Here is a 16,346-nt window from a genome sequence, read left to right as displayed (position 1 = left end):
TGATTGCACTGGAGAAGGTACAGAGGATGTTTATGAGGATGTTGCCGGGACTGGAGAATATTAGCTCTGATCACAGATTGGATAGGCTGTGTTTGTTTTTCTTGGAACAGAGGATGCTGAGGGGAGACCTGATTGAGGTGTATAACATTATGAAGGGCCAGGATAGAGTGGACAGGAAGGACCTGTTTCCCTTAGAAGAGGGGTCAACAACCAGGGGGCACAGATTTAAAATAATTGGTCGAAGGTTAAGAGTGGATTTGAGGGGAAATCACTAAAACTCACTGCCTGAAAGGGTGGTAGAGGCAAAAACACTCAGCACATTTAAAAAGTACTTGGACGAGCACCTGAAGTGCCGTAACCTACAGGGCTACGGACTGAGAGCTGGAAAGTGGGACTGGGCTGGGGAGCTGTTTGTCGGCTGGCACGGACACGATGGGCCGAATGGCCTCCTTCCGTGCTGTAAATCTCTCTGATTCCATGATGAGCAATTAACATTTTAAACCAGTCTCCTAAAACACAGAGTGAGTAAAGTCAGATAGGGGATAAACATACCTCAAGTATCACACAGGGTAAGATAAAGGAAAAAGGGAACCTTAGGACAGATAGTGAGAACTCGACACTGCAGAAACTCGAGAGGAGTATAAAAAGAGCAGGGGTGCAGGATCAGAACAGCCACGATATTTTTGGATGGTGGAGAAGGCTCGAGGGGCCGAATGGCCGACTCCTGCTCCTTCCGTACTTATGTTAATTGTTGAATCATTGCCCATTGCACGCACTTTACTTGAGGTGTCTGATTCAGAATGTTCATTGTAACATGTAATGAACATTTAATAGTGTAATATCTCCAAATTTGCAGATGACACTAAACTGGGTGGCGGTGTGAGCAGTGAGGGGGACGCTAAGAGGCTGCAGGGTGGCTTGGATAGGTTAGGCGAGTTGGCAAATGCATAGCAGATCCAGTATAATGTGGATAACTGTGAGGTTATCCACTTTGGGGGAAAAAACACGAGGGCAGAATATTATCTGAATGGCGGCAGATTAGGAAAAGGGCCGGTGCAATGAGACCTGGGTGTCATGGTTCATCAGTCATTGAAAGTTGGCATGCAGGTACAGCAGCCGATAAAGAAGGCAAATGGTATGTTGACATTCATAGCGAGGGGATTTGAGTATAGGAGCAGGCAGGTCTTACTTCAGTTGTACAGGGCCTTGGTGAGGCCCCACCTGGAATATTGTGTTCAGTTTTGGTCTCGTAATCTGAGGAAGGACGTACTTGCTATTGAGGGAGTGCAACGAAGGTTCACCAGACTGATTCCCGGGATGGAAGGACTGACATATGAGGAGAGACTGGATCAACTGGGCCTGTATTCACTGGAGTTTAGAAGGATGAAAGAGGGATCGAAAAGAAACATTTAAAATTTGGTCGGGACGGGACAGGTTAGATGCAGGAAGAATGTTCCCGATGTTGGGAAAGTCCAGAACCAGGGCACACCGTCTAAGGTTAAGGGGCAAGCCGGAATGACATATGAGGAGAGGCTGGATCAAGTGTCCTTTGTACCTTGGAATTTCGAAGGATGAGCGGGGATCTCATAGAAACATTTAACATTCTGATGGGACTGGTTCGTGCCAACTTTAGCTCAGGCGTTATTTCCTAAAACCAACTTTGTGAAAAGTTTGAATTTATCTTAATGTAGTCGCTACCTGGTGTTTTTGTTGTCATTTTCAATCTCCTTCTTTCACACTGAAACAAATGGTAGCCCTATTTGTAAATTAGGAATGCGAGATTTTTAGAGAGCATATTCAAATGCTTCACAAAAACATTCTGATCACGGCAGCTACCGGGGTTCGATTCCCAGTTAGAGAAGTAATTTTGCTCCCACCGTTTTTAATTAAAGCGAAGTAATTTAATTAAATTACACAGATGACCCAAAGCACTTCAGAGTGGTGTCAAAACAAGTAAGTTTGTAATTAGAAATAAGGAATGTCAGAAGTTGGATTTGAGTTTCTGGGATGGAGTATAAATAATCCTCTGTGCACTGGAACTAGGAAGGGTGAATAATGAATGAGTTGTTTCCGGGTTTGAAATGCGCCTTGTATCTGCTGGTATTAACCGATAGCATTGTTTAGCAGAATGAAAGAAATGCTAACATGATCACTGAGGGACAGTCGAAACTTCAACAACTTAATTTTAATAATTTGTGAAACTTGAATCATTGAGGAAGTTTTATTTCCTTTCTGATTTTACACACTCTGCATTTTAGGAGACTGCTTTCAAATGTTCATTGCTCATCATGGAATCAGATAAGTTTATAGCACGGAAGGAGGCCATTGTCACATGAACAATGAACATTTAAAAACTCTTTTTGTTTCAGAAATAATGTTTCCGCCCGGGCTTGAACTGGGGACTTTTCACGTGTGAGGCGAATGTGATAACCGCTACACTGCAGAAACTGGTGCCTAGCTCTGTGCCCAGAGAGAAGTGTTCAGCAACAAGCTGAAATACTCAATCCCTCTCTCTGCAATAAGTGCCTTTCACAAATCTCTCTGACCGGAACTGCACCAAACAATAATATTGCTTTCAAGTGTGCAAATTATTTTCGTTTATCTTTAATTTTGCTTTCATGGGATAACATCGTTGAGGAATCGATAATCTTCTTTTGCACAATGAAAGAAATGCTAACTGAGGGAACGTCAGTCGGTCAATAATTGGTTCTGTGCTCTGCATGTTGGTAATGTAGCCAAGATGATCCAAAGATCGGTGGGAAAGCAAGTTGTGAGGAGAACACAAACAATCTGCAAAGCGATATCGATAGGCTCAGTGGCTGGGCAGTAATTTGTCAGATGGAGTATAATGTGGGAAATATGAGGTTATCCACTGTGGTAGGGATAATAGTCAGTCCATCCTGACTATTCAGTGCTGTGTGTGGCCACCTGCAGGTTGATTTTGAACTTTTGTGTCCTGTCACATGAAATAAATGAGGGCAGCAAGCGTATCTCTGCCTGACACCGGGGAAACAGTGAGACAGACCTTGGAGCAAGGGTCTGGTTATTGCCAAACAGCAATGGAAATATTAATTCTGGAATAAAAATGTCTGAAAGAAAAGTGATCTCGACCTGATTTAAACACACAACCGACGGATCTAGAGTTAGACACATTACCGTTGCGCCATGAGGCCTCCACAGTGAGTTGGAGATGTTCGTCGAAATGAAAATTCTGCAATACAAGGGGCTTGGAAATCAGGAGAACCAGTTTCGAGGTTGGAAGTTCGAGATAAACCCATGGTGCGGAGCAAACAGATCCCTGGCAGCGATAAGTGACAGGAAGACGCAACTTAAGCAGTCCTGACTAGCTCAGTCCGTAGAACATGAGACTGTTAATCTCAGGGTTGTGAATTCAAACCCCACGTTGGACGAATTATTTTCCTTAAACTTTTCTGGTGCTTTCACAGGAAAACATCATTAATGAACCCATAATCTTCTTTTGCACAATGAAAGAAATGCGAACTGAGGGAGAGTTGATCATTTAATCATTTATTCTGTGCTCTGTATAAGAACACAAAAACCAGGAGCAGGAGTCGGCCATTTGGCCCTTCGAGCCTGCCTTCTTCTGCACTGAAACAAATTTTAACCGTGTTTTTAAATGAGCAGTGCGAGATATTGAGAGGGCACATTTCAATGCTTCACAATACCATTCCATTCGCTCCAGCCACCCAGGATCGATTCCCGGTTTGAGAAGTAACTTTGATATCACTGTTTGTAATTGAATTGGGGTCATTTTATTAAGTTCGATGCATGTCCCAAAGCACTTCAGAGTGGTGTTCAAACAAATGAGTATGCAATTAAAAACACTGAATGTCAGGATTGGGATTTGAACCCACGCCTCCAGAGGAGACAATGACCTGAACCAACGCCTTAGACCGCTCGACCATCCTGACTATTGGATGCTCCAGTTGCAAGTTATTACACTGGAAAGTTTAAAAACTGGCACTTGTTCAGTGTAGCTGGAAGGCCCAGTTACCGGGATATCCTCTCCCCCGGGGTTTTCCTGAGACTGTGCTCTGTGTACGGGGAGCTTTGGCACGGGTCCGAGGTAGCTTGCATGTGTAGGCTGCTTGCTGGCTTCAGGTGGTCTCTTACCAGTGTGATCAATTCTTCAAACGACTTGCTTGCTGGTTTCTCGTGTGCCAGCAGGTCCTTCATTAAAGCGTCTGTTTTCGAGCCACAGCTGGTCAAGAGATGGGCTCTTCTCTTGTCTGCCTTATTGTCGCCTAACCAGTCTTTGGTTACAAAGCTTTGCTGGAGCCTTTCTATAAAGTCCTCCCAATTATCTCCAGCATTGTATTTTTCATCTGAGCCGTTGGTCGCCATTCTCTGGATTCTGTAATCCCGTAACTCGTCGCCACTGAAAAGTCCTGACCCTGTAATACAGACTCACACGAGGCACATACTGAAGTCAAGTTCACTCTGGACCTGCACCTTTATACACAGCTCTCAAATGCCACAGTTGCCTGAGACCTGTCCTTATATACCTGTCTGGGAAAGGTATCCAGTGTCTCCTGCAAATGCACCCTGGTGTTGAGGTAAGTTTGTGGTTACAGGTCATCTCTGGTTACAGTCATGTATGGCATGGTAAGTTACAGTTATGTACAGTGGTGTGAGATACATGACAGTATTGGTATTTATGGTGATTACAGCAATTATTAATCGTCTCACAGACCTCAATTATTTTTATGCGATGAATTGATCGAGGATTGAAACCAGGTTAGTGCGCCAGATCTTAACCCCTCGACCACCAGGGAACAGTTACGATACATGTCGATATACTTATATATATTTAGATATGAACCTGAATATCAACGGCTACCTACCTAGACCTCGTAGTGCAACGGTAGTGTGTCTAACTTTGAGTGAGAGAAATTGTTCCACAGTGGCACCCATCTCATCTTTTGTTCACTTTTAAACACTAGAAACTGAGACAGGGGAATAAAGAGAGAAACCAAAGCACAGGGTTATAGACAAGAGGAAGAGAGAAGGGGAAAAATACTGTCCCCACCCAGAACGAATGCAGAAACCCCTCTGCTGCGCTCGGGGTGACAACCCACAGCCTGGATACACTAACGTCCCAACAGCTCATTGACTGTCGGAGTGGGACTGTGCGGTGCTTCAGAGGACAGCTCGAAAAAGCAAAGTCACTGATTCCGTCTCATGTGCTCCTCCAATCAAGAAGAGCAACACACTAAAAATGCTACAATAATGATTACACCTTATCTTCAGATTTGTTAAACAGTTGGCTCGTTGGTTAAAGGGTATGATTCTTATTTCGGGGTTGATGCTTGAAATTTGCGGGAGGTCCCGTGTTCAAATCCTGGACGAGACCTCAATTTACCCAGTATTTTGAAATTGCATCGAAATTTTGCAAAGAAGGTTTGCATTTCTTCAACACTTTTCAGGAACTCATGACGCCCCAAAGCGCTTTATAGCCGTTGAGTTTTGTTTGAAGTGTTGAAGTGTTGTATTGTGGGGAAAGATGTGCCCAAATCACCCCACACGAACCGCAACTCTTTGCGAAGGAGTTCGGTGCAAATAATCAGGTGCCTCAGGGACTTGGACTTTCTGTGAATGAGTTTTGCTTGTACCTGCGTTCAAGCTTGAAACAGTAACTCGGCTTCCATCTCACGGGAGCAGTGTGCAGCGGTTAGTGAGTAGGTGACCAGGTTGATGTGTTCCGCTTTCAATCTTTGAAATTTCACCAAACAAAGAAACGGTGAATCCAACTGTCCCTGTAAGCGACGGATTGAAGGGATCGCTGCTCCAAACAGAGCTGGAACACGCACAGTGCAGGAATAGGGTCCGCAACATTAAATGTCAAAGTTATTAAGCAGACAATAATTAAACATACACTTAACAGTACTTACAGCCAAACCATGCGAATGTTAGCCGAAGAACTCAAACACGTTACAGTTCCCAGCTCGGTGTACAAATTGATCAAACATTAATCGGATTCTAAACTATCTGTTCCAAATGGCACATTTTATATATTTTCCTTACCCCTGCTACGTGACAATTTAAACTTTTAACAGTATTACCGAACACAAGTGCCCAACTTCTGATGGAAGGTCATTAACCTGAAACGTTAACTCTGTTTCTCTCTCCACAGATGCTGCCTGACCTGCTCAGTGTTTCCAGCATTTACTCTTTTTATTCTCCAAACTTATAATCAGAATATCACTTCCCTTGTCATCTAACTACACTCCTTCCTGATATGCAGCCTTGTCCTACAAACCAGGCTCCTTTCGGATGATTCAGGCATTCATTGGAATTATAACTTCTCAATGATAACATTAATGTGAAGTATGTAACGATGTAATACTTGCCACCAGAGCGCGCGACTGTTGGAGTCCGAATGGTCACCTGCCCACACGAACAGGGCCAGTATAAAAGGTTGGCTGCCATATAGTTCAGGCACACTGCAGTTGTAATAATGTCGACTAAAGTCACACTAAGTTTAGCTCACAGTACTCAACCTCGGTGAGTTCTTCTATGCACAACAATTGGCGACGAGTAACAGAATTCGAATTTTCACGCAACCATGGCTGCTGTTGGAATATTAGAGAGATCCAAAGAGGATGATGATTGGGAAGCCTTCGTCGAGCAGCTTGACCTGTACTTTGTGGCCAACGAGCTGGAAGGAGACACTAACATGGCTGAGCACAGGGCGGTTCTCCTCACCATCTGTGGGCCTAAAATATAGAGCCTCATCAAGAATCTGCTCACACCGACAAAACCAAAGGAGAAGGAATATTCAGCGTTGTGCACACTGGTTTGGGGCTACCTAAAGCCGAAGGAGAGTATCCTCATGGCCAGATATCGTTTTTACACGCACCATCGCTACGGGGACCAGGACCTGGCAGATTATGTCACCGACCTGAGACACCTCGCGGGACTTTGCTATTTTGGAGCTGCGTTGGGGCAAATGCTGTGGGACTTTTACTTGCTGGGCATGAGCCACGAGGTCATTCTTCGAAAGCTGCTGGCGGCTGAAACCCGAGACCAGAGCAGGGCCATCGCGATCGCCCAGGCATGCATGGCCACGGACGATAACACCAAACAGATATCTTCTCAACATCGAAGCTCATCGGCAAGTACTGTGCATAAAATGATGTCGCTAGCAGGCCGAACTGCATATGGCAGGGAATATACGTCTCTGGCTGCAAGACCTGTGATGACTCATAGTCCGCCATCGGGGATCGATGTGAATCTATTCGCAACGTGTTGGTGCTGCGGGGATAATCATCGGGCCCATCAATATCGATTCAAGCACTACGTGTGCAAAGGCTGCACAACGGTGGGGTACCTCCAGTGACATACCACGTGGCAGAGGATGATCGATCCGGCACGGATCATGCAGCACAGGCAACTCAACCCGAGGAACAAGGACTCCCAGGTGCCGCTGGGGATGTTGCATTTTATCAGGGAGGCTTTGAGGGTGTGCGCGAAACGTTTCCTCTGCCCACATGGGGCTCGCTTACCGTGTCGGAGTTCTGAGTAGAGCGTTGGCTTCGAGAGTCTCGTGTTGGGCATGTGGACAATGTGGGCCGCCCAACGGAGCTGGTCGAGTGTGGTCAGTGCTTCAATGCTGGGGATGTTGGCCTGATCGAGAACACTGATGTTGGTGCGTCTGTCGTCCCAGGGGATTTGCAGGATCTTGCGGAGACAGCTCTGGTGGTATTTCTCCAGTGATTTGAGATGTCTGCTGTATATAGTCCATGTCTCGGATCTATACCGCGGGGCAGTTATCACCACCGCCTTGCACACCATAAGCTTGGTGCCAGATTTGAGGTCCTTGTCTTCAAACACTCTCCTCCTCAGGTGATCGAAGGCTGTGCTGGTACACTGGAGGCGGTGTTGGACCTCGTCTTCGATATCTGCCCTTGCTGATAGTAGGTTCCCCAGGCGTGGAAAATGGTCCACGCTGTCGAAGGCCACACTTATAGCCTTCTTAAATATAGCACCCTTATTCTATTCTCTTGAAACAAGTTCCTGAATTCTCGGCTAGCTGTGTGGGTTAGAGCTGTGGGTTTATCCTGAGATAGATTCTATCATAGTGTTTCCGAAGTGTAGTAGTTATCACATTCGCCTCACACACGAAAGGTCCCCGGTCCGAAACCGGGCGGAAAGATCTTGAAAACTTGAAAATGGGCCGAATGGCTGACTCCTGTTCCTAACTCTTACGTTCTTATGATTTCGTGACCTTTCACAGGAGAACAAACTCTCCTCTGAACATGCATGAGAAAGCTCCAGAAAATATTTCTGTCCGAGGTGCTTTCGCGTGTGAGGCGAACGTGTTAACCGTTATACAGCGGAAACATCTCCACTTTCAGCACCAGATTACCAAAATTAAAACCAATGAGATCGGGATAAAAGTTCCTCACATGCTCAGGGCAAAATATCTGATTGATGGTCCACAAAAGAATGAACAAACTTCAGCACGAGGTCAGACGGAAATGTTAAGCGAGCAGGTGGATGCTGAATTGCACTTTTAAGGAGTTGGTGATGACAAAATAAATGGGTTCCGCTTAAAGATCAGAAAAGTCACAAGTGGGATTCGAACCCTCACCTTCAGAGAAAACTGCAATTTGAACACAGCACCTTAGACCGCTCGGCCATTCTGACTATGCAGTGTTTTGTGTGGCCACCTGCAAGTTGATTTTGAACTTTTGTGTCCTGTCACATGAAATAAATAAGGGCAGCAGACGTATCTCTGCCTGACACCGGGGAAACAGTGAGACAGACATTACAGCAAAGGTCTGGTTATTGTCAAACAGCAAATGAAATATTAATTCTGGAAGAAAAATATCAAAAAAAACACTGACCCCAACGTGATTTGAACACTCAACCTTCTAATTTGGAATCAAACACACTACCGTTGCACCATGAGACCAACACAGTGAGCTCGAGATGTTCGTCGATATAAAGGTTCTGCAATACAAGGGGCTTTAAAATCCCCGCCCATTCCCACCAGGTATCACAAACAGCGCTCACCGGACAGTCACCGAATGGTTTGCTCGAAAACTTTTCTTTTGCTTTCACGGGAAACCATCATTAATTAACCCTTCACCTTCTTTTGCACTATCAAACAAATGCTAACTCAGGGACATTCCATACTTCAATCATTTGGCCTGTGCTTTACATCTTAACTCGAAAGCCATATCCCATTTTACTCACTGTATTTTAGCTTTCTGGTTCAACGTCTTCAGGGATCTGGGGCAACTTTTATCAAATTTAGCAGCACCGGTTTTTCCTATCGTGCACACAAAATAAAATCAGTAGTGAAGATAAAATCCCACCGTGCGTATTTTCAGATTCAATGCTGTCGGATTTCAAATAAAGTGAAAGAATTTTACAGTGAAAAGATTTGCAAGTGTTACTTGTATTTGTGTCTTTAATTAAACTTTGTGGCGTCTGACTCCCGTTCATGCCACTGCTGAATAAGAAAGGAGGGTTTGACGTTGACCAGCTCATCCTTGATATTCAGTGGTTTCTCAGCCTTTGATGGGCTGCAGTGCAGCGGATATCACGTTGGCCTCACACGCAAAAGGTCCCCGGTGGATCCGTTTTCTCTCAATCAAAGTTATCTATTTATTGAAGTGAAATAAAGAGCAATTAAGGAATAAGGGAGCCCTTTTACCAGGAGAATAAATAGCAAATGCTGGAAATCTCAGCAGGTCAGGCAGCATTTGCCAGGAGACTAAACACGGGATTAAACCAGGGACTTTTCCCGTATAAAGCAAACGTGAGAACCACTACACTACAGAAACCTCTGGTACAATAACCGAAACAGAGGGGAGGTGACCAGTGAGCTTCCTCTGTGCTGATCGGCATTCTGTGTCGGCTCACCTTGAACAACTTCTGTCCCACACTGAAAGTTCTCAATCCTTCTCCTCCGCTGCCCTTTGCAGAAATGTCAGGGATCACCCCAGCCACCGTGTTCACTTCCACATCCTCACAGTGGGGCCGCAGAGGCTCCTACCTTTCAAACCGCGATCAGCGAACTCACCCAGTTTAAAAATTAAACCTGGAATACGTGCCCGGCAAAGGGCAGGAGAAGCCAGATAGTCTGTAAACTCGGTCTATCACAGAAAGTATTGGTATTCATGGTGGTTGCAGCAATTATTAATCGTCTCACAGACCTCAATTATTTTTACGCGATGAATTGATTGAGGATTGAAACCAGGTTAATCTGCCGAATCTTAACCGCTCGACCACCAGGGAACAGTTACAATACATGTCGATATATTTATACAAAGTTATATGTGAACCTGAATTTCAATGGCTACCTACCTAGACCTCGTGCTGCCCACGGTAGTGTGTCTAACTTTGAGTGAGATAAATTGTTCCACAGTGACACCCATTTCATCTTTTGTTCCCTTTTAAACACTAGAAACTGAGACAGGGGAATAAATAGAGAAACCAAAGCACAGGGTGAAAGACAAGAGGAAGATAGAAGGGGAAAGATACTGTCCCCAACCAGAACTAATGCAGAAACCCCTCTGCTGTGCTCGGGGTGACCAGCCACAGCCTGGATACACTAACGTCCCAACAGCTCATTGACTGTCGGAGTTGGACCGTGCGGTGCTTCAGAAGACAGGTCGAAAAAGCAAAGTCACTGATTCCATCTCATGTGCTCCTCCGATCAAGAATAGCAACACACTAAAAATGTTTCAATAATGGTTACACCTTATCTCCACGTTTATCGAGTAGTTGGCTCGTTGGTCTAGGGGTATGATTCTCGCTTCGGGGTTATTGCTTGAAATTTGCGAGAAGTCCCGGGTTCAAATCCCAGACGAGTCCTCAGTTTACCCAAGAATTTTGAAATTGCATCAAACTTTTGCAAAGAAGGACTTGCATTTCTGCAACACCTTTCAGGAACTCATGACGCCCCAAAGCGCTTTGCATCCGTTGAGTTATGTTTGAAGTGTTGTCGTGTGGGGAAAGATGTGCCCAAATCACCCCACACGAACCGCAACTCTTTGCGAGGGAGTTTGGTGCAAAAAAATCAGGTGCCTCAGGGACTTGGACTTTCTATGAATGAGTTCTGCTTCTACCTGCGTTCAAGCTTGTAACAGTAACTGTGCTTCCATCTCACGGGAGCAGCGTGTAGCGGTTAGTGAGTAGGTGACCAGGTTGATGTGCGCCGCTTTCAATCTTTTAAATTTCACCAAACAAAGAAACGGGGAATCCAACTGTCCCTGTAAGCGACGGATTGAAGGGATCGGTGCTCCAAACAGAGCTGGAACACACGCAGTGCAGGAATACGGTCCGTAACATTAAATGTCAGAGTTATTAAGCAGACAATAATTAAACATACACTTAATAGTACTTACACCCAAACCTTGCGAATGTTAGCCGAAGAACTCAAACACGTTACAGTTCCCAGCTCGGTGTCGAAATTGATCAAACATTAATCGGATTCTAAACTATCAGTTCCAAATGCCACATTTTATATCTTTTCCTTACCCCTGCTTCGTGACAATTGAAACTTTTAAAAGTATTACCTAACACAACTGTTCAACTTCTGATGGAAGGTCATTAACCTGAAACGTTAAATCTGTTTCTCTCTCCACAGATGCTGCCTGGCCTGCTCAGTGTTTCCAGTATTTACTCTTTTTATTCTCCAAACTTATCATAAGAGTATCACTTCCCTTGTCATCTAACTACGCTCCTTCCTGATATGTAGCCTTGTCCTACAAACCAGGCTCCTTTCTGATGATTCAGGCATTCATTGGAATTATAACTTCTTAACGATAACAATTATGTGAAGAATGTAACTATGTCATACTTGCCACCAGAGGGCGTGACTGTTGGAGTCCTAATGGTCACCTGCCCACACGTGCAGGGCCAGTATAAAAGGTTGGCTGCCATTTTGTTCAGGCACTCTGGAGTTGTAATAAAAAGACGAAGATCACACTAAGTTTAGCTCACAGTATTCAGCCTCCTGGTATTCTACTTTTCACAACAATTGTGTCGATTAACAGAATACAAACCTTCACATAACCATGGCTGCTGTTGGAATCTGAGAGAGATTCACAGAGAGTGAAATAAATGAGGGCAGCAGGCGGATCTCTGCCTGACACCAGGGAAACAGGGAGACAGACATTGGAGCAAAGGGATATGGATGGAGTCGGCAAAACTTGAGGCATCTGATTCAGGAGAGTCGGGGGGCCTGGAAATTTAGGAGTTTAATGACTTTGAAAGGAACATTTTTGTTTTGTGCCGTTTTGTTCAGAGAAATGTTTATGAAAGGATTTTTTTGCAGGAAGGGATGCAGCATTTAATCTTCTGCCTTAACACTTCTTTCTGTGTGTCAGGATCACATTTCGTTTCAATGTTCTTCTTCCAGAATTAATATTTCATTTGCTGTTTGACAATAACCAGACCCTTGCTCCAAGGTCTGTCTCACTCTTTCCCCGGTGTCAGGCAGAGATCCGCCTGCTGCCCTGATTTATTTCATGTGACAGGACACAAAAGTTCAAAATCAACCTGCAGGTGGCTACACACAGCACTGATGGCCGAGTGGTCCAAGGTGATGTGCTCAAGTCACTATAGATAGTGTTAGAATCCTATTGCAGACATTTCTTATAATGAATCATCAGGCAGAACCCATTTGCTTTGTCACCACCAACTCCTTAAAAGTGCGATTCAGCAGTCCACCTGCTCGCTTAACATTTCCGTCTGACCTGGTTCATTCTTTTGTAGAACGACAATTATTTATTTTGCCCTGAGCATGTGAGCAACTTTTCTCCCGATCTCATTGGGTTTAATATTGTTAATCTGGAGCTGAAAGTGGAGATGTTTCCGCAGTGCAACGGTTAACACCTTCTAGTTTTTTGAGTTCATGCTGAACTTTCTCCTTGAGTGCATATGGTACGGAACGGGGCTTGCAGTAAACCAATCTAGCGTCCTTCTGTACCCTGACACTCGCCTTGAAGCCTTGGATCGGACTGTCTGTTTCGCAGAACACCTTTGGTTACTTCTTGATAACCTCATCCGTTGATGAAAATTTCGCTTCCACACAGAAAATCTGACGACAATCCAGCTTCAGTGAGCTTAATCAATTTCTTCCTTGTAAGGCAGACTTATCTCTTTTCACTACGATTCGAGGCAAGTTCTGAAATTAATCTTTATATTTCACCGATCGGTACAGTGATATGACCAACCACAGGAATTTACTCTTCCGAGTAGCCTCGCAGCTCTATCTTGGGTTCCTCCAGTTGGAAATCACGCAATTTGTCGCGGGACAGTGACTCAGGTATTCCACTCTCGGATGCACCCGTGTCAATTTCCATTGGTATCTTGAATCCAGCAACATCTATGTGGATTTTGATGCTTTCCGAATCAATGTCCGTTAAACTCGTGCTCCTGATGATGTGTAACTCTAACATCTCCTCGTCCTGTTGTTGGTCTTCCATACTATGTAGTCTCTTGGGATTTCGACTCAGAGCTTTGAACGCTGGACTCATAGCTTTAACAACAGGTTCACCCTTCAGTCGGCATGCCTTCGTAAGATGCCCAGTCTTTCTGTCGAAGAAACACTCTGCCTTCACGTGTGGACAACTTTGAGCAATGTGTTGTCCCAGGCATCTACAGCATGACTTCGACGCTCTGTTAGAATTTCCAGTTTCTGAGGCTTTGGGCTCCCTTGTTATACCTTCAAATGCTCTGATAATGACTCCACGACACAATGTGTCGTTCTTTAACTGTAGTGACCTGAGTCCTTTATTGTTAACCTTTATTGGTGGCCTGCCTTTTATACTGGGCCAGGCATACCTGTGCAGGTAAGCTACAAGTCTCCCACTGCAGTGCCCTCTGGTGGCACACCTTGTAATAGTACAAGCAGTAACCATGTCGAACACATGACAGGTGTCACTGTGGAACCGTTTCTCTCACTCAAAGTTAGACGCACTACCGTGGGCGCCACGTGGGCAAGGTAGGTAGCCATTGACATTCAGGTTCATATATAAATATATATAAATATATCGACATGCATCGTAACTGTTCCCTGGTGGTCGAGAGGTTAAGATCCGGTGCACTAACCTGGCTCGACATGAATCGTAACTGTTCCCTTGTGGGTGAGGGGTTAAGACCCGGCGCACGAACCTGGTTTCAATCCTCGATCAATTCATCGCAGAAAAATAATTGAGGTCTGTGAGACGATTAATAATTGCTGTAATCACCATGAATACCAATGCTTTCTGTGATAGACCGAGCTTGCACACTATCTGGCTTCTCCTGCACTTTGCCGGGCACATGTTTGGGGTTTAATTTTGTAAACTGGGTGAGTTCGCTGATCGCGGGGAGACGGTCGGAGCCTCTGTGGCCCCACTGTGAGGATCTGGAAATGAACACGGTGGCTGGGTGATCCGTGACATTTCTGTAAACGGCAGCGGAGGAGAAGGATTGAGAACTTTCAGTGTGGGACAGAAGTTGTTTCAGGAGTGCCAACACATTCCCGATCAGCACAGAGGGAGCTCACTGGTCAGCTCCTCGCTGTGGGGGCTGTTGTACAAGAGGTTTCTGTAGTGTAGTGGTTATCACGTTTGCTTTACACGCGAAAGGTCCCTGGTTCAATCCCAGGCAGAAACATTATGTTTAAACTTGCTGTGGATGAACAATCAGAGGCGAGTGTCGTCTCCCTGCAAATGCTGCCTGACCTGCTGAGATTTCCAGCATTTGCTGTTTTTATTTGCTATTTATTCTCCTGGCAATAGGGCTCCCTTATTCATTAATTGCTCTTTATTTCACCAATAAATAGATAACTTTGAGTGAGAGAAAACGGATCCACCAAGGACCTTTTGCGTGTGAGACCAACGTGATATCCGCTGCACTGCAGCCCATCAAAGGGCGAGAAACCATTGAATATAAAGGATGAGCTGACAAATATCAGGGGCAGTGCAGTCTGGTCAATGTCAAACACTCCTTTCTTATTCAGCAGTGGCATGAACGGGAGTCAGACGCCACAAAGTTTAATTAAAGACACAAATACAAGTAACACTTGCAAATCTTTTCAGTGTAAAATTCTTTCACTTTATTTGAAATGCTACTGCGTTGAATCTGAAAATACACACGGTGGGATTTTATCTTCACTACTGATTGTATTTTGTGTGCACGGTGGGCATAATCGGTGCTGATAAATTTGATAAAAGTTGCCCCAGATTCGTGGTGTCATCGGCAATGAACACTTTCAACCAGAAAGCTAAAATACAGTGCGTAAAATGGGTTAACATGCATAAGAACATAAGATCATCTGAAATAGGAGCAGGAGTGGGCCATACGGCCCCTCGAGCCAGCTCCACCATTTAATACAATCATGGCTGATCTGATAATGGACTCAGGTCCACTTCCCTGCCCGCTCCCCAAAGCACAGGTCAAATGATTGAAGTATGGAGTGTCCCTGAGTTAGCATTTGTTTGATTGTGTAAAGAAGATGAGGGGTTAATTAATGATGGTTTCCCGTGAAAGCAAGAGAAAAGTTTTCGTACAAACCATTCGGTGACTGTCAGCTGAGTGCTGCTTTTGATACCTGGTGGGAATGGGCGGGGATTTTAAAGCCCCTTGTATTGCAGAACCTTCATATAGATGACCATCTCCAGCTAACTGTGTAGGCCGCGTGGTGCAATGGTAGTGTGTCTGACTCCAGATCAAAAGGTTGTGTGTTCAAATCATGTTGGGGTATTGCTCTTTTGGATATTGTTCTTCCAGAATTAATGTTTCCTTTGCTGTTTGGCAATAACCAGACCCTTGCTCCAAGTCTGTCTCACTGTTTCCCCGGTGTCAGGCAGAGATAAGCCTCCTGCCCTCAGTTATTTCATGTGACAGGACACAAAAGTTCAAAATCAACCTGCAGGTGGCCACACACAGCGCTGAATAGTCAGGATGGCTGGGCGGTCGAAGGTGCTGGGTTCAGGTCACTGTCTCCTGTACACGTGTGTTCAGCTTGAATTCCAATTCTAACAATTATTATCATTAAACGGAACGCATTTTTTTGACACCACGGCCAACTCCTTCAAAGTGGGATTCAGCAGTTCAGCTGCTCGCTTAACATTTCCGTCTGACCTGGTGCTGGAGTTTGTTAAAGAGAGTCAGTGCGTAAGATTCAACCTTTCACCTTATTCCTGAGCACCACTTTCTTACCTGAGGCCAGAAAGTCTCAAGCCGTGCATTCCTGATCCTAAACACTCGCTGCTAAATGGCCAGCTCCTGTTCCGATGTGGAAAGTCTGGGAAACACGAGATCAATTCCTACCACACTCACAGCCTTCCTAAATATAGCACCGTCATTCTCTTCTCGTA

The 16,346-nt window shown here is 44.9% G+C and overlaps 1 non-coding gene across 1 annotated transcript; it reads left to right on the top strand.

Moving 5' to 3' along the window:
* The first annotated feature begins 14,567 nt into the window (after positions 1–14,567).
* Positions 14,568–14,640, top strand: trnav-uac (transfer RNA valine (anticodon UAC)). The gene has a single exon. It is a non-coding gene; the product is annotated as a tRNA-Val (tRNA).
* Positions 14,641–16,346: the final 1,706 nt, after the last annotated feature.

The sequence above is a fragment of the Pristiophorus japonicus genome, unplaced genomic scaffold (assembly GCF_044704955.1).
Source record: "Pristiophorus japonicus isolate sPriJap1 unplaced genomic scaffold, sPriJap1.hap1 HAP1_SCAFFOLD_47, whole genome shotgun sequence".
NCBI lineage: Eukaryota > Metazoa > Chordata > Chondrichthyes > Pristiophoridae > Pristiophorus > Pristiophorus japonicus.
Note: the sequence above shows the minus strand (reverse complement) of the source record. Positions and strands in the feature narration are given on the sequence as shown.